Genomic DNA, 20,069 nt, shown 5'->3' with positions numbered 1-20,069 from the left:
GTGTGGGTGCCGTTTCTTCTGTTGGCGGCGGCGCTTCTGCAGGCCCTACGGTGCGGTTTCGTAGAGTGATGAGTTGAACTTGCGCTTTTGGGTTTGTTTCGGTATTGCTAGGTAATGCGCCTTGCGGTCTCTCGGCAAAATTTTGAGCTATTTGATTTAATTGTTTTTCTATGTTTTGAATACTAGCTTGTTGATTTCTAAAATTTGATTCTAATTGTAGAAATCTTTCCGAGTTTTTCTTTTCAGTGTCGGAGATGAGGCGAGATACAGTATCTTCAAGCCTTTCTCGTCCACTTTGTTGTTGAGTGAAATTTTGTGACTCATTTCTTGGTTGTTGAAAGTTTGTTCGTTGGGTTTGTTGGTTGCTACTATTGCCGGGTTCTCTCCATCCAAGGTTTGGGTGGTTTCGCCATCCTTGGTTATAAGTTCCTGTTGGAGGATCCGACGGCCTAGGTCTATTATCAATGTAGTTTACCAATTCTTGTTGATCGTCCGTTTCTTTCATACAACTCCAATTTTCATGTGACCCACCACACCCTTCACAAGGCATAACCGAGACTGTTTTTGTCATTTCCAATTTTTTTATTTTTGAAGAAAGGGCCTCAATTTGGGCTTGTAAAGAAGTGCTTTCATTGACCTTATGGGCGCCCGGGGCAATAGATTTATTGCCTCGGGGGGTGTGCCATTGAAAATTGGTTTGAGCAATTTCCTCAATTTGGTTATATATTTCATGCGGGCATCGATTACCTAAAAGTCCCCGGGAGCTAGAATCAAGTGTCTGCCTTGTGTGTGGCAACAATCCATTATAGAAAGTGGATACTTGTTGCCATATCGCAAGGCCGTGATGTGGACACTTGCGTAATAACTCCTTGAACCTTTCCCAAGTTTCATATAAGGATTCCCCGTCCTCTTGTGAATATGTATTAAATTCAGTCATTAATTTAGCCGTTTTAGCGGGAGGGAAATACTTATATAGAAATTTTTGGGCTAGTTCATCCCAGGTGTTTACCGATCCAGCTGGGAGGGCGTTGAGCCAAGCTTTCGCTCGGTCTTTTAGTGAGAAAGGAAACATTCGGAGGCGGATGGCGTCATTTGATGCTCCGTTGATCCGAAAGGTATCACATATTTCTAAGAAATTAGTGATATGTAGATGGGGATCTTCGTCCGCAAGCCCATGGAAGGTTGCGGAGTTTTGGAGCATTTGTATCAGATGCGGCCGAAGTTCGAAGTTATCAGCTTCAACATTCGGAGCATTGATAGCGGCGCCTAGGTTACCTACGGTAGGTCGTAGATAATCCATGAGGGTACATTGGTCCGCCATTGGAGGTGGATCACCCGAAACTTTCTCTTGGTTTTTAGCTTTTAATCTTTTTCGGAGAAAGCGTTCGGGTTCTTCTAGAGTTCTTTTATGTCCTTATTAGAACTGGAGCTTATACACTATGTAAGATTGGCGTCTGGTTCCAAGTCCTGCAATAAAAACAGAAAAGAATGCTGGTCAGAAGGTTCACCACGGCCCCGTGTTCAGTGAACACGGCCCGTGGTCGGAGTTACAGTGATTGTTTTCCAGATCCCAGTTACTGGAAGTTGGACACGGCCCCGTGTTGCACCGACACGGCCCCGTGGTCAGCCTTGTGTAACTTGGAAAACTAAAAACTGCCTGTAACGATGCTGGGCACGGCCCGTGTCCGACCAGGCACGGCCCGTGCTGAGCTCTGCAGAAGCTGAAAAACTAAGAAAATCCTAAAAATTAAAAAAGAAAAATAAAAGTATGATTAGGCCGTTGATTCCTAACTTTCTTAAAATCCTTGTGTCCCCGGCAGCTGCGCCAAAAACTTGATGCGTGTGTAGTGTAATATATTTTTAATGTATAATTAAGCCCTTTTTTTACACCTTTAGCCAAGTTTTAAATTTATAAAACACGATATTCACTAACACTAAACACACATATGGGCAAGTACACCCATCGTGGACGTAGTATAGTGTTGGTAAGATACCGAGGTCGTCCAAGGACACAAGAGCTTTTAGTACCGGTTTATCCTCAATGTCTAATCAAATCAAAAAGTTAAAAAATGTTTTTAAACTAAGAAAATAAAAACTAAGTAAATGCTGAAAAATAAAAATAAAAACAGATAGACAAGATGAATCACTTGGATCCGACTCGTGTATTAGTATAACCTTTGATTATTTTCTCACTTTTGCACTTGTTTAAGAGATTATCTTAGTTATTGTAGTAGGCCCCTCTTTTGAAGGCGACGTTACCCTCAACCCAGTAGTTTGAGTCAGCAAGGATACAATCCTAAAGGGTTGAATTATTGGAAGATAATGAATTAAGTTATTAATGCAAATTGTGGTAGGCCCCGCTTTTGGCGGTGACGTTACCCTCGGCTAAGTAGTCTGAGTCAGCAGGGATACAGTCCTAAATAGCCGGGTTATAGTATTAATAGTAGTTAACTTATGAGGGGGTCAAAGAGTTTGGAACCCCGCCATCCAATACCTATGGGCATTGAAGGAGATCCTACTAAATTTGACCCAGGTCCCTTGCAGGACCTCTAAACGCTGAAGAAGGGCAAGACCCTTACCAAACCGTTCCCTTAACCCCCGACCAGGTAGCCAACATACCTCCATATAGACCGTGGAGATATGAATGGTGAAAATCTTTTATTTTATATAGACAGTAAAATAATGCCAAGACACCACGGACAAACGATAAGAAAAGATCACCTTCAACATAAGCAACTAGTTATTAAAGTCATTAATACAAAACCAAATAAAAAGTGCAAAAGATTAAAAATAAAAAGTATTATACTAAACACTTGTCTTCACCAAGTGATGTAAGAGACTTAGGCAAACATGGCCTTGATTGTCAAGAACTCTTACGATTAATCTTGGATCCCGAGACGACTCACACACTCTACGATGGACAATGGATGATGGTGGTGGATGATGGTGTGATGGTGGTGGTGGGTGGTGGATGAAGTGTGAGAGAGGTGGTGTGCCAAGGGATGGATTGGAATGAAACCAAGCACTCCTATTTATAGGCTGAACAGAAGGCTGGGCACGGCCCCGTGTCCGCTGGACACGCCCCCATGCCCGTCTGACACTCTCTTTCTTCATTAATTGTAATTCGCAATTACAATTAATGTGCCTGCTGTACTTTCGCCACGCCCCCGTGCTCACTGGACACGGCCCCGTGTGTGGGCAATAGAAGCTTCTACAGGTTTGTCTTTTCTGCTGCTTCTTGGGCACGGCCCCGTGCTGGCTGAGCACGGGGCGTGTTCAGGCTTCTGTTTTCTCTTCTTTGCTTGGGGAGATGTCGTTGCGGGTTCGGGCAGTCTACTTTTATTCTTTTTCTTGTATTTATGTTAGAATTAGCTGTCTTTTTGTTTCTTTTGTGAATTTGAGCTCATTTCATCCTGAAAATACAAAAGGAAGACAGAAACACTCTTTTTCCAACATTAGTACTTAAAAAGGGTTAGTTTTATGCCTTAATTGATGTTATTTATATGTTGTATTTTACACACATCAATGTACCCGTTGTTGATCCTTTGATTGCTGATGTACCTGTCGATGATCACCCCATTGTTGCTCCACTGTTGGAGGATGAGCATGTTGTTGATGCTCATATTGATGCCCCACATATTGCTGATATTCCTGCTGATCCTGTTATTGCCCCTCCACCTGACCCAGTGCCTATAGAGCCCGATCATGCACTTTTGCTACCCATGTTGACCCTCATTATGCGCACACCCGGAATGGGTGGATAGATCATGATGATGACTACCCGCCTTTTGTGGTACCTGTTACACCTGTTTCAGCACCTGCTTCAGCCCCTATTGTTACACCATTGTTTCCCGCACATGTCACTGATGCGCATCGCGCGGACCTGCCAATCACACTCCAGGAGATGCCTCGGCCACGACCTGGAGAGGGCTCTTCTCGTCAGCCTTTTGGCCATGCACCTTTTATGACTGGAGGAGATCAGTTCGTACCGCAGATCCCTCATCATACTGCTGTTCCCCCTGTTGCACCGTTTGCTGTGCCACCCTTCGCTCCATCTAGTGAGCCTTTACTCTGGACTTCACCGCCCGTCATGCCCCCATCTGATCCTTATCATCCTTATCACATGGGTTATTCTGTAGAGGACATTCTCAGGTCGTTTATGATCCAGCAGGAGGCACTGACACGTCGTGTGCAGGAGCTTGAGAGAGCTCAGCGACCACCATGCCACTGCCAGGGCCAGACTCACCCTGCGATATCACACCCTCCTCGTCCGTTATCTCCCGATTCTGCTGCTCGTTTTTGGACACAGGAGCAGCAGCTAGCATATCTTTTGCGTTCTCATCGAGCCATGGAGGAGGATTGGCTTCACTTGCGACGTTTGTTCTTATCCCGTTTTCCCCCTCCTCCACCGCCATCAGCGTAGGGCTATTTTGTACGACACGGGTGGACTTTTGTTGAGAAGACGGCAATTGCACAGACTGCACAGCTTTTGGAGACTGCATACAGATCCTGACTTTTGTTGTTGTGTATATTGATATTGTGACACTGATTTGATATTTTGGACTGGGGTGATGTAGCCCTTAGTCGTTGATGTTGTATGATACAGTTATGTACTTGTACACTTTACCTTGTGGTCTCGATTTATGGCAATGCAATCGCAGTATTCCCATCATATGTGATATTTTGATTGATTGTGTATGATTTATAACATGAGATGTTGTGTGTTGATTTATTTATAACATGAGATGTTATGTGTTGATTTATTTATAACATGAGATGTTATGTGATGATATTTTTGCTATATACGTACACTTTACTTACTATGACCTGACCCACATGAACCATCTTTTAGAAGATGCCTCCAAGAAGCCAGACACGCATGCCTACCAACGAGGCAGAACTTCAAGGAGTCATTGCTGCCGCCATTGCGCAGTATGCAGCCTCACAAGGAGGAACTAGTGGAAGTAACTCGAACAACAATGGCCATAACAACCCACCTCAGGGCTGCACCCATTGGCACTTCCTCAGCTACAAGCCTCCGAAGTTCGACGGCACTGGAGGTGCCATAGCTTTTGTAAAGTGGATCGAAAGTATGGAATCCATTTTTCGAATGAGCAGTTGTACGCCAGAACAACAAGTCCCCTACGTTTCTGAGTTGTTCCAAGATGGAGCTCGAATATGGTGGAATCTTCAGGTTCGAATAAAGGGCCTGACTGCCGCCTATGCCTTAACATGGGGTGAGCTGAAAGGAATGATGCATGAGAAATATTGCTCCCAAATGGAAACCCAGAAGTTGGAAGGTGAATTCCAGAGCCTGATAATGGAAGGCCCAAAGGTGTCGGAGTACATACGAAGACTTCATGATTTGTCTCGCATGGTTCCGTACTTGGTGGAACCAGAATTGAAGAAATTGGGACAACTCATTTGGGGATTGGCGCCTCAAGTCTTTAGCTTGATGACAGCAACAACACCACCAACAACTATTGCAGCAAGTAAGATGGGTATGGCACTTGCTACGGAAGCGCTTAGACTAGAAAAGCCTACAAACCCCGACCGGAAGGAAGAGACACGGGTAGAGTCAACCAGAAAGAACAAAAGGAAACTCACTGAAGATACCCGAACGAATAATAATGATGACCAAAGATCTGTTCGAGGTTGCTTTGGCTGCGGAGACAAAGGACACTTCAAGAAAAATTGCCCTAACAACAAACATGCCGATGTTAAGATTTTCTCAGTAACTACGCCAAGACGTGATGGGTGTAAGTATCACCACGAATGTGGATGTCGGAAGCCTAAGTGCGGTAGGTGCGGGAGGAAGGGACACCACAAGGATGCCTGTGGGACGAAGAGTCCCAGACAAGGAGGGAGCAATGGCAACAACCAGGGTGGAAACGGAAGAGGAAATGGGAATGGTCGAGTACCAGGATGTTTTAATTGTGGAGAAGTTGGGCACTTCAAGAGGGAATGCCCAAAGCTGAATCAAGACCATGGGAAAGTGTTCAACATCGAAGCAAAGGAAGTGCGCCAGGATCCCGAGGTTGTTACTGGTACGTTCCCTATAAACCAACGCTTTGCATCCGTTTTATTTGATACTGGTGCCGATTATAGCTTCGTATCGTTAGAATTTAAGAATATGCTTGGGTTAGCCGCTAGTAGATTAGATATTCCCTACTCAATCGAGTTGGCTAATGGAAAGTTAGTAGAAGCTAATGAAGTGGTCAGAGGTTGTGTGATCGAGTTAGGAGAGCGTGAGTTTGCTTTGGAACTACTACCAGTCCAGCTGGGGAGCTTCGACGTGGTAGTAGGAATGGATTGGTTATCGAGCAACAAGGCAGAGATTGTCTGTCACGAAAAGGTCGTTCGCATCCCAACCGAAGATGGTGAGACGATAGTAGTTCATGGGGAAAAGCGTGATACGCCTTTAAGAATCATCAGCTGCCTGAAAGCCCGTAAGTGTTTACAGAAAGGATGTGCTGCCTTCCTGGCGCACATTGTAGATAAGAAAGTTGCTGAACCAAAGATCGAAGACATCCCTGTCGTGAGGGAATATCCGGAAGTCTTCCCAGAGGACTTGCCAGGATTGCCGCCCTAGAGGCAAGTGGAGTTTCGCATCGACTGAGTTCCAGGCGCCGCGCCTATAGCTAGGGCACCTTATAGACTTGCACCGTCAGAGATGCAGGAATTGTCGACGCAACTTCAAGAGTTGTTAGACAAGGGATTCATCAGACCAAGCTTCTCACCTTGGGGAGCTCCAGTTCTGTTCGTCAAGAAGAAGGACGGTAGTCTTCGTATGTGCATTGACTACCGGGAATTGAACAAGTTAACTATCAAGAATAGATATCCTCTACCAAGGATTGATGATCTATTCGACCAATTGCAAGGTTCAAGCTTTTACTCTAAGATCGATTTGCAATCTGGATACCATCAGCTAAGGATACAGGAGGAAAGTATCCCTAAGACAGTCTTCAGAACTCGTTATGGATACTACGAGTTCCTAGTTATGCCGTTTGGGTTGACAAACGCACCTGCTGATTTCATGGACCTAATGAACAGAGTTTGTAAGCCGTACTTGGATAAGTTCGTGATTGTGTTTATCGATGACATTTTGATCTATTCAAAGACGAAGGCTGAGCACGAACAGCATCTAAGAGCTATTCTGGAGCTACTGGAAAAGGAACAGTTGTATGCCAAATTCTCTAAGTGCAAGTTTTGGCTACGTGAAGTCCAATTCCTTGGACATATGGTAAATGGAGATGGGATTCATGTGGACCCCGCCAAGATCGAAGCGATCAAGAATTGGGAGACTCCAAAGACGCCAACCAAGATTCATCAATTCTTAGGTTTGGTTGGGTATTACCGAAGATTCATTGAGGATTTTTCAAAGATCGCTCAACCACTAACACTCCTCACGCAGAAAGATAAAAAGTTTGATTGGGGAATCAAACAGGAAGAAGCGTTTCAACTGTTAAAAGACAAGCTCTGCAATGCGCCAATCTTAGCACTACCAGAGGGTACAGATGATTTTGTGGTATATTGCGACGCTTCGCGTCAAGGATTGGGTTGCGTGTTGATGCAACGCCAGAAAGTTATAGCTTACGCCTCGCGCCAACTGAAGGTACATGAAAAGAATTATACCACACATGATTTGGAACTCGGCGCAGTGATATTTGCGTTAAGATCTGGAGACACTACCTATATGGTACGAAATGTACAATCTTCACAGATCATAAGAGTCTGCAGCACATATTCGACCAGAAAGAGCTGAACATGAGACAAAGGTGTTGGGTCGAGTTGCTGAACGGTTACGACTGCGAGATAAAGTATCATCCAGGGAAGGCGAATGTGGTCGCCGATGCCCTAAGTCGAAAAGAAAGGATCAAGCCCATAAGGGTTAGGGCTTTGGAGATGATCATCCAAACAGATCTTTCCTTGCGCATTCGCGCCGTGCAGAAAGAGGCGTTGAAAGAAAGAAACATCGAAGCAGAATATCTCCGTGGGATGGAGAAGCAATTAGTGCCAAACGGGGAAGGAACGTTATGTTTTATGAAAAGGATTTGGGTTCCTCTGTTTGGTGGTTTGAGAAAAGTTATTTTTGATGAGGCACACAAATCACGGTACTCTATCCATCCAGGAGCGGATAAGATGTACCAGGATCTTAAAGATTACTATTGGTGGCCTAGGATGAAAGGCGACATTGCTGTTTATGTGAGCAAATGTTTAACATGTGCTAAGGTTAAAGCTGAATACCAGAAGCCTTCAGGACTTCTGCAACAACCTGGGATTTCCAAATGGAAGTGGGAACAAATTTCCATGGATTTTATTACAAAGTTGCCAAGAACGCCAAGAGGTCATGACACTATTTGGGTAATAGTGGACCGATTAACAAGATCTGCGCACTTCTTACCTATCAGGGAAAAAAGATAACACGAGCAAATTGGCTGAAATTTACATGAGAGAAATCGTTACACGCCATGGAGTGCCTCTCTCAATCATCTCTGATAGAGACGGAAGGTTTGTGTCAAGGATTTAGCAGTCTTTCCAAGAAGCTTTTGGCTCATAATTGAATCTGAACACTGCATTTCACCCACAGACCGATGGACAAAGCGAACGAACGATACAGACATTGGAAGATATGCTGAGAGCATGCGTTATGAATTTGGGCGGTAGCTGGGATAAACATTTGCCATTGGTCGAATTTTCATACAACAACAGCTACCACACCAGTATTGGTGCCGCGCCATTTGAAGCTCTATATGGCCGCAAGTGCAGAACACCGCTCTGTTGGTCTGATGCAGGTGATAAACAACTGGTTGGTCCTGATGTGGTCCAGGAAACCACAAATAAGATTGCACAGATCCGAGATCGCATCAAGGCGGCTCGCGATCGTCAGAAATGTTATGCGGACCGAAGAAGAAACCTCTAGAGTTCGAGGTAGGTGATATGGTATTGTTGAAGGTATCACCCTGGAAGGGTGTGGCACGCTTCGAGAAGCGTGGAAAGTTGAACCCGCGATATATTGGTCCATTCAAGATTCTAAAAAGAGTTGGGTTAGTAGCGTACAAGCTGGACTTACCTGACGAACTAAATGGTGATCACGATACATTTCATGTATCAAATCTAAAGAAGAGTCCAACGCAAGATACTGTTGTCATTCCCGCAGACGAGATTCATATTGACGACACACTCCACTTTGTCGAAGAACCGGTTGAGGTTACGGATTGGAAAGTAAACAAAACCCGCCGGAGCAGTGTCAAGCTCGTCAAGGTTCGTTGGAATGCAAGACATGGTCCTGAATACACTTGGGAGCGTGAGGACCGGATGAAAGAGAAATACCCCCACTTATTTCCCAAGAACCCTGCAACTAGAAGCAGAACTTAAAATTTCGGGACGAAATTTTTCTAACGGGGGGAGAATGTGACAACCCTCACCAAATCAAGTATCCGTACGACTTAATTAATATTTAATTACTGCTTAAATACTGTGCTTGCTTACATTGTGAATAAACTGCTACATGAATTCTGATACGTACACTTACATGCATCATACTTTATTTACTTGTCACTCCATTATTTACATACAGAACTTTAGTGACGAACTTGATGCACAAAAGCACAGTAGCACAATGAACGGATAACCCATTAAACATGCTGATATAGCCAACATCAGGCAGACACTGCCTCTAAGGCCTGTATGAGCCAGAGATAGTTTACTACACTAATAGAGAGTGTAGGGAAATGAGGGATGTAGAACTGCGTCACTAGGTGATAGTTATAGTGACCGGATGTGCCTAAAACATAATCTAAACACAAATTCTACACTTTAATATAAAAATTCAGCATTTTAGCAAACTAGTAAAGTGCAAAAACATGGGAAAATAATACTAGACACTTTCCAAAGTGTCGGGAATTCTTTGTGTCACTAAAAATAATATTAACGACACTTTAAATGCTTATTAAGCACTTTAACGGATCAGTATCCAACCGAACAACCGGACTTAACCCGGAACATAAAAATATTGTCATTAACACTGTTTTTCTTTTTCTGAGCCAGTTAGGGTCCCCGAATAACCTAACACCCGTTATATTATATAACACTCTAATAATTAATTTAATTACCTAATTAACAAACTAGATACTAATCATCTAGTTAGAAACCAACCCAAACCCCCTTTTCCCCTAACGAATTCGGTCCCTTAGAGGACATATCCTTACACAACTTTGAATATTTTATTCTTGTGCTTAATATCTACTAAACACATTGACCAAAGGTTAAGTATGATGGATGGTCTATAAAATGGATCAAGGGGTAAACACTTAACATTATTCACTTCACAAAAATCAACTCCACTCTCTCTCCCTCTTGAACTTTCGGCCGAGATCCAAGCCCCGTCCATCACCACTTTTCAATTTCATTCAAGCTATTCCAAGCTCATACAAGTGTGAAGGATCACGCATAAGGAAGCTCGGTGCACTCGGGAACACAAGGACCTCACTACGTTGCTATTAACCACCCGTTTTTCACCTAGTTTCTTCCCTAGCCTCGAGCTAGTTGTAAGTGCTTCTAATCACCTTCTTGATCTTGTCTAGAGTGGTTAATAAGAGATTTGTCGGTTGAAAATCATGAACACTAAAGATCACCAACTAAAAGTCTACTAAAATGATGAACTTGATGGATAAAAGGAAAGTAATGGTGTAAAACTTGTTAAACTTGTTTTGTTATGATTATTTAGTGTTGTTTGATGTTAGTAGTAGTTCGGATCGTCATCTAACCCGGCTAAGTCGTGTACATAGAACATGAACTAGTGTATGTAAAGTATGAAAAGGACTAGATGATGAACACTACTACATGTTAACATGAACTTGTGTAAAAGTGATTTTTCTTGTAAAATGAAGTTCTACACTAGTAGATCTAAAGATCTACGAGTGGTATTTTCAAAGTACCAAGTGTAAGATGAAATCATATTTTTAAGCCGGATCTTTCATAAACTAAAAGTGATTTTGCGAACACACAAGTGTGTAGACACTTGTGTAACGAAAGGATTTAACCAAGAAATATTTTTGTAAATACCGAATAGAAGTTGTAAAACTTCATATTCTTTAAAAATAAGGTTTTCAAGGAAATGATTTTATTTTTAGAAATGGAAAGATCCACTAAAGGTGTTAAAAAGTTACTACACATTTTTACCTAACCTACAAGTTCATGTGTTTGCGATTTATGTGTATTTTTGACTAGTTTGATGTTGAAATATTATTTGTTGATGTTGGGAACATTGTTGGTTAAATTTTGAAAAGAAAATGATACGCTAGAAAGCGTGGCCACCTCCAGTTACAGAGGAAACTCTGGAGAAATTTTTCTAGAAATATAACACTTGGAAAATATTTTACAACAAGTGTTATGAATATATTTTTCTAACTTGTTTTCCCAAATAACTTTCGCCATAATTTTATTACAAAACTTCTCAGGATCGGAGGTGGGATTTTCACAAATAAAACTTGCTAAAATATATATTTAGAAATATATATTTTTCATAGTAACACTTGTGTGATTTTTATGACTATTTTGTGAACTATACAAATATTATTTTTAGAGTAAAAATAATATAACTCGTATACACTAAAAAGTAACGATTCCAAAATAATACGAACGCCTTCATAATATTTAAGTTACACCGGTATTATTATTATTATTACCACCCGAACTGTAACTGTAACCTACGTATTTTCAGAAAATACACTTAAATGCGTATTTTGTTATAAGTATTATTTTGGGTAAAATATATGGAATAAAATATAATATTTTTGGGAAAAATATTTATATTTTGGAGAAAGAATTAGAATATATTTTAAGTGAGACTTAATAATATATTTTTGGAATTACAAGAAAACGCTCATGTATTAAAACCCCCATCCTTGGGAAGGAATATATTTACCAAATAATTACGAAGTGTAATTACGAAATAGTTGCCTAACTATTTCTCAAAAACTTAAACCTTAAGCTAAGGCACGGCCGTTCGTCTAATAAGAGTTAGTACGTGTAGGTCGTCGCACAGCAGGTTGACCCGGAGATTTCTTGTTAGAGACGCACTTCTGTGAGTTCATGTCCCCCTTTTCTCTTAACTGTTTTCAGTTTTATACTTCGGGGGTGAAATACATGTTACTATGTTTACAAGTACTTTTACACATGGTATGATTAGCGTAAGGAGGGTTACTACTTAGATCATGTGAGTGGGTAGGCGGGAACTGAAGGCCATTAGTCCTCATGGTAGGACCGAGGGACAGTAGCGGTAGATCTATCTGGGTGTAGCGAGCCCAGCCCCAGGCCCAACAGTACGGACCTCAGGGTGACTTTGTACCCAACGCAAAAATCTGCTAGGTTTGAGTCTTCCTACTGCACATCACACATATCAATGGCTTTGCAAACCATTGGTGATCTCTTTATTTCCTTATTTGCTACATACCAGGGTTTTTATACATACAAAGGTTTTACTTACTCACTACACATGAACTCGCTCAACAATTTTTGTTGATTTTTCCAATTTACATGTATTTCAGGGAACTAAGGATCTGGCACGGTATGCTACGTTTTCGCGCTGCGTTAGAGTTATGGGATCATCCACGTTTAGGGATTGCGACTTTTACCTGGACGAGTCGCAAGTCTTAAACGGTGTTTATCTTATGTTTGTGGTTGCGTCTTAAGAACAATGTTTTTATGTTATTAGGTTGTAATTTTCGTTGCATGTGTCAACGCTTTAAGACAATGTTGTGTTACTTTTATTTTAAAACATGAATCAATGGATGATCTGCATGGTTTTTAATTCATATAGATTTGTTGTGATTAAGCTATGGTATTAAGAAGTCACACCAAATTAACCCACGCTTCCGCAAAGCCAGGGTGTGACAGATTGGCAGAAGTCTTATGGATACGAAAACTTCTAACTGAAATTGGGTTCCCTCCAAAAGAAACAATCAAGATCATGTGTGACAATGAAGCTGCAATTCAAATCTCAGAAAACCCCATACAACATGATCGAACAAAGCACATAGAGGTGGACATGCATTTCATCAAAGAAAAATTTGAAGCTAGTATCATTAAACTTCCATCTGTCCGATCTGAAGACCAACTGGCAGACATTTTAACCAAAGCTGTCGGAAGCAGAATCTTAAATAATTATTTGGACAAGTTGAATTTTGGAGATCCCACTATTCAACTTGAGGGGGAGTGTTAGAAGAAAGAAATTTTAGGGACCAGTCAAAATTAAGCAACATCATCTCCCAAAATAATGGATCCGCCAGCTCATAACCAACCATATTTCCAGCCCAAACTTTATTGTGTTTCCTTTTATTTCATCTTGAAATCTTGTATAAGTTCGATGGTTTTCCTCAATGTAAATCAATACACAGAGCAATATTTTCAATACAATTAAACCTTTTATCTCTTTACTTGTCAAGAGTATATACGTTTTTGACCCTTCGTCAGAAATCTCAAGCTTTGTTACTACACCCGTACTTGCATGCACTTACCAAAATGATAACACTAGGAAAACAAAAAAGGAAACTAGCAAGCAAAAAATAGAACTACCGAATTAACGGCCCTACACATAAGACTAGTCCAGTTTCCGTGTGGTATGGAACATATAACATGTGCCGCATGATTACTTTTGGGATATCAAAAACCGAATAATTATAAAACAATTTTTTATAAATAAATCAAGACAAGTTGATGTTAGATATAACAATTTTCCAATTAGCAAATTGTAATGGAAGTCAAAGAAAAACACTTTTTTGACTTTTACAGTGTCCAATGTTTGAAATATATATAAAACCAAATATGATACAACTACACACCCGGTGGGTCGGCTCCTTGACCAGTTACAACCCGACCCATTTCCTCCCTTTACATATAATCTAAACTCTAATGTCAAATACCATCTTAGAATCAGTCACCCTCCACCTTTTTTTTTATTTTGTAAAATTACACTTTCGCCCTTACTCCCCCCTATATATACATACTGCATGTGCATATTCATTCTCAACTCTCAAGAAAACAAAACAAAGTAAAAACAGTCACTCATGTTGTGATGATCAACATCCCAACAGAATCTCTTTTAATACTCTTTCTATTCACAATTTCATCGTCGGATCCTTGGTCGTTCTCTTTTCTTGAATCTTGATCATGGGTATTGGAGAACATTTCTTGATCTTCCACCGTCACCATCATCATCATCATCATCATTATCATAAGATGAAGGAAGATGATGATGGTAAGATGAAGATACCAAAAGGGTGCATGGCAGTGATGGTGGGACATGAAGATGAAGAAAAGAAAAGGTTCATAATACCAGTTATGTACCTCAATCATCCATTGTTCATGGAGCTCTTGAAGAAAGCTGAACTTGAGTATGGGTATCATAATCAAGGTCCCATTAATATCCCTTGCCATGTAAAACACTTCTGCAATATTCAAACCATGATTCATCAGGATCTTCAACAGCATCAACACCATCACCATATTTTCTGCTTCAAAAGACGGTTCAACTCTTGATCTTTATAGTTCCAATCATCCTGTTATATTGCTTAACATGTGATTGTATAATTCTTTATTCTTTGCCAATTGTGGGTATGATTCTTTATTCTTTATAGGTGATTGGGTTTGTATTTTGTATATTATATTTAGCTGAATGAAATATTACATACAAATTTTGTATGAATAAATAATTATGGGCACCTGTAGTCATAAGGACTCGCAAGCCGCTTTAGGGTTATTTGACAAATAGTAAAAAAGTGAAATGTGAGGGTTATATAACATGGATGTGTAGTGAATAGAGTCCCACAACTCCCTTATCAATCACTATTATTTTTTTTTTAATTTTTTATTTCATCTCTAAATTTATAAAAATAAAAAACAAGTAACATTTCATTAAATTAAAAAACGCATTACAGTAATAAAACACTCTAAAACACAAAGTCCATATTTTTTCGATAATGGCCTTCCGTTTAAAAGCAAGTTCCAACTTCTTTCCAGTTAGATGGTTGTGCGGCTTAAAGTAAAACTCAAAGTCTCTCTCAAATTGTCTATCCCTAATGAACTCGACCACTTACCGGTTCTCTTGCATACGTTGAGCCTCAAAGTCGCGTGTGTCTTAAAGGCGTTGGTTCATCTCATAAAACACTTGACTCAAGTCGGATCCCCCGATGATGACTCCAATCGCCTCGATTTTGCATCGCTTCTTCTACCGGGAGGTCGTGGTAGCTCTACCTCTTGCTCATCCGCCCCTTCCTCCCTCCAGAAATAACGTATTAAAATCGTTTAGGTGGATGTTTTGAGCATCGGACGTTGGCGTTTCGGGTTCAACCGACTCGGAGGTTTTTGACTTCTTTGCCGGCCTTCCATTTCCCGACCTAGCGGAAGAAGTTCCTACCGTCGTAGGGATGTTGACTAATTTAGAGCTATTACGAAGAAGCTTCCAAACCCTCAAGTATGGGAAATTCCCTCGTGCCGCCTGATATTATATTAAAGTCGACTGCATTATATTCTCATTGCTCTCGTCGCTTTTCCAACCGTTTCTTTGATATTGATAAAACGATTAAAATCTTGTGCATTTGTTGTTGATATCGGTGCACTTGCCCGATATTGGATCCGGTTGCCGGTAATGTTTCCCTGCCGACGAGACCAAAAAAGAGTGCTCGGATTCGTTTCCAAAACTCAATTTTATTTTGGTTGTTTGGTATAAAAAAAAGATAAAAAATAAGTACAATTTTTAACAAACAAATTTTATGTATAAATTAAAAAATAAAAATAAAAAATCTTACAAATATCGGGATCCTCCGATACGTCGACCCAAGCTTGGGCTAACGCGTACACCTCTTCATCATCCCATCGTTGCACGTTTTTTTTCGCCCGGATCTTGGTTGTTTTTCTTTTTATGTGACACTTGTTTATTCTATTTGGTTTGGTGGTGTCTCCGTTTGTGTCTCCGGCTCCTCCCATCCAGTTTTGTCTCCGTTTGTCTCCGAGACGAAGTCGGGCTCCTTTTGTGACGAGCCAAAACCTTGTGATGAGTCGTAACCTCCCACGTTGAAGTTTGTATTCCAACCGTATTGATTTGGGTCCCATGAGAGGGGTTGGTTCATGAACCCGGTTTGGTTGTGATTATACCCGGTTCCATAGGCGGTTGGTGGGTTGGGAACTGGAACAACGGGTTGGTTAGGAGCGTTGGTTTGGTTCGAGTTGCCGGCCGCTTGATCGAGGAGGAACGAAACCCCGGTTGTAGGGATACATGGTAGAGAGTGGTATAAAAATCTTGAGTTTTTTTTTTTTTTTTTTTTATAAAATATGGAGTGAAGAATGATGGTAGAGAGATTGGTATAAAAATAAGGGGATGAAAGGTTTATCTATTTAAATTGTTTAAAAAATAATATTTTAGAATATTACCGTTGAATGGTAACATTCACAATCCCCAACCAATTTTCATCCGTTATGTCTATCGCGAGCATTGACAATCCAAAGCCATAGCGCCCGAGGGGCGGTGTGCCCGAGCGGCGACCGCTATGGGGCGTTTTCAAGGCTGTGGCGCAATATAAGACTCCAGTACACATAGTGTTAGAAGTTATAATGTGAATAAAAAAAATGGTAGTCTGGTAGTTTGGTTACCTTGTGAAGAAAGGTTTTCGATGTGTAACTTGTAATACTGAAAAATTTCAACATCCTGTGTGAATTGGAATGCGGAAAAGGTATTAATTATTAATGAATTAATTTTGAAATTTTGAATGTCATCAAACTACAAAAAAATGCATTTATCGTTTTATACTCCAAAATAACTTTTACCTATAATTAAGAGATGGTTTAGTGGGTGTGTGTAATTAAAGAAAAACGACTTATGTTTTATTTAAGTAAGTGAAATTACGTACGTATCTGCTTTATGTTTGTGCATGAAATTATTTTTCAAAGAAAACGCAATTTTCTTGAAATGTAACCTTTTTTTTTTTTTTTTTTTTTTGTGATATGTTTTATTTCCAATGCTATAGTAGATAAACGGTTAGAACATGTGTAGTGGTAATGCACCAATGCCCTTACCCTTGGGCGTTTTACGCCATGTGCCAGCTTAGTCAGCAATGGGACGTTATGGGACGTTTTCTAAAATGGGTGTGGTGGAGATTTGGGCATTATGGTGTGATAGAATTAAAAATTAAAAAAAAACCATAAAAATGTTATTTGACAAAAAAAGGCATGGAAACAGGTGATTGGCCACTTCAAAAATAGATCCGGCGTGGAAAATAAAACGCTGCAACGATTTTTTACCAAAAAAAAGCCCAGGGGGGCCGTCTAAATGGCGTGGGGGAGGGGGGGGGGGGGGGGAGTTGAACCAAAGCACGTCCAAAACAAGTGCCACTACTTGTGGTCTTACTAAACTATAACTTGAAAAGATATATCATTAGTTCGGTGATTTTCTACCCCATTTAATTGGATGGAAATTCATATAAACATTATTAAGAAACCAAAAAAAGCACGTTTGTTTTGTTAATTGATTGATCATTGGTAAGACCCAAAACATGATACGAACACGAAAATAATCAAGTTTGAAGTTGTCACATCTATCCTATTATAATAAACGGGTCATGTTTGGTTGACCCACTTTATTAAACAGGTTGTATTCCGGTTTCTCAATTTAACTTATTTAATTAAACAGATCAATCAACAAATATGTTTTTTATCTTTAATATGAGTACCATATTAATATACTTATATAGAGAAAAAATACGTTTCGATCGGATGTTTTAATCCATGGTGTTTTGTCTTTGTTTTTTAACTGTATAGTGATTCAAGCTGTTGTGTTTTACAGTAAAACACCATAAACGTATATAAGACACCATAACATTGCAAATACCATTTACATTCAATCTCGTTTTCTATGATGTTTTATTTTTGGAATTCAAAACAGATTATGGTTTCTTATAAAAGTAAAAGTTAGCTCGTTGAAAATAATTATATATTTTTATTGCTAATGGAATGGTGTCATTGTATACTTGTATGCTGTCTTGTTTTCTATAGTATTTTATTTTAGTTTCATGGTGTTTTTATATAAGAAAATGATAGTTTGCTGAACTCAATAATATTTGCAATGTTACGGTGTCTTATATATGTTCATGGTGTTTTATTGTAAGTAGTTTGCTGAATTCAATGGTATTTTGCAATGTTATGGTTTCTTATATATGTTCATGGTGTTTTACTATAAAACACAATGCTTTTAATTACTATACAATTAAAACAACATAGACAAAACATAAAATATCCGAGGTGATTTGTGAAGGAGATGGGCTTATGGGCCTTGGGCCCAGTGGCGGATCCAGGATTTTTTTAATGGGGTCCATTTTTTCGGTGTTCAAAATTTTCATAACTAAACGTTAAAAATTTTGGGTCGGTTCTTGTTCGGGTCGGGTCAGAGCAAGGTCTGAATTAAATTTAAAAAAAAATAGAAAAAACAAGCTATACAAGGATTGAACCTATGACCTCTTGTTGGTAAAGAGGAGGATTTACCACTACACCAGCTTTCCTTTTCTTTATATGGCGTCCACCTAGTAGTATTTATGGGGTCCTTATAAAATTTCATATATCGTTCTACTAATTTTTTAAAAGACATTGGGGTCTAGGGACCTCAACCCACTCTATGTGGGTTCGCCCCTGCTTGGGCCTGAGATCGACAACAAGGAATATCCATTATGTCTCCTCTGCCACGACCGTTAGTGATTCCAGGCGAGAGGGTAGTTGGCGCATGTTGAATGGATCCACGTGTCCTGATGACTGTCCTTGTTGTCTAGTCTGTCATCAGCAATTAAGTGGAGATGTGGAGATCATGGAGCAGTGGTCGGCGCAAGCTGATTTGTGTCAGGTATGTGTCCTTGTGTACTTCTTGTCCGTACACGATTGTTCATCGTGCAGCATGATCCGATACAGCCTGTCGAGCGCCTATTGGCCCACTGCTCTGCCACTCGTACCTTCTGTACTTGTCTGATGTTACCCTGCGCTTCTTGCCCCCGCGCGACTTGGATACATCCCTTGCAGTCGGCGCAAGGTCAAGGAAGCCACGTCTTTTGTCAAAGGAGCTAAGTGCCAGAAATGGTCTTATCCTGATCCTGACCTCGTGCGCGACTTGGGACACACCCTTGTACTCAACGCAAGGTCGGGAAAGTCATCATTTTGGCTTACTTTGAGTATGGTCTCGCGCGGACCTGAGGATAGCTCATGTGGCCGGCGCAGGATTTGGGACCATACCCCTTCGTCTACTTTGATCGAAACCTATTGTGACATGTTTGGAGTCGGAGCATCAAGCGATGGAAGCAGAATTTTCATCAAACTTATTAGATAATAATTGTTTTTGTGGGATAATCTTCCTTTTACAGTGTATAAATAAATCCCTTTAGTTTCTTGGGTTGTATCTACTTGCATTGCCTCTTTTGTGTAGAATTTAAACATTATGATTGTTCCTTTCTACAAGTATACCTAGTGTTAGGGGCTGCTCCTTGAGTTGTACATATATGCTTGGTGTGGTGGTTGATATGTTGAAAAGTGATTCAAAAACTAATGGGTGAACTCTGAATCTGGTTCAATTGAACCCCTTTGGAAGGTTTGGTTCCAGACCTGTAGAATCTTTAGCCATAGTTATGAAGATAGCCATTTACCTATAAACAAATAAATAAAACAAAAACTGCACCTCTAATCTTGTGCATCATTTGCAAAGCATTAACATATCACATCTTTACACAAATCCTTAAGCATTAAGAAAATAAAATAAAAAGTTTATAGACAGTCTCATTACCCATGGCTGCACTAGTGATCGTGATAAATGGTTATTTGTTGCAAAAGTTTTTTCCCGAAGAAGTGGTGCAGCCTTTACTTACATTAGGTTTCTTGAAGCCAATAAAATGTATGATATATAGAGGTTTACACGAGGTACATGTATTATATATATTTATTTTTTGGTTTCTAGACATTTTATTAACATAATTGTAAGTTTAGCAAGAGAAACATGCCAGAAATGACAATGCTATATCTTCATGGCTGGTCTTGTTTCG

General features: G+C 40.2%; 1 non-coding gene across 1 annotated transcript; it reads left to right on the top strand.

The window, feature by feature from the left end:
- Window positions 1-836: 836 nt before the first annotated feature.
- LOC118491848 lies at window positions 837-943 on the top strand. The gene has a single exon (XR_004892293.1). It is a non-coding gene; the product is annotated as a small nucleolar RNA R71 (small nucleolar RNA).
- Window positions 944-20,069: the final 19,126 nt, after the last annotated feature.

This window comes from Helianthus annuus, chromosome 4, assembly GCF_002127325.2.
Source record: "Helianthus annuus cultivar XRQ/B chromosome 4, HanXRQr2.0-SUNRISE, whole genome shotgun sequence".
Lineage (NCBI taxonomy): Eukaryota > Viridiplantae > Streptophyta > Magnoliopsida > Asterales > Asteraceae > Helianthus > Helianthus annuus.
This window is presented reverse-complemented; position numbering and strand designations above follow the sequence as displayed.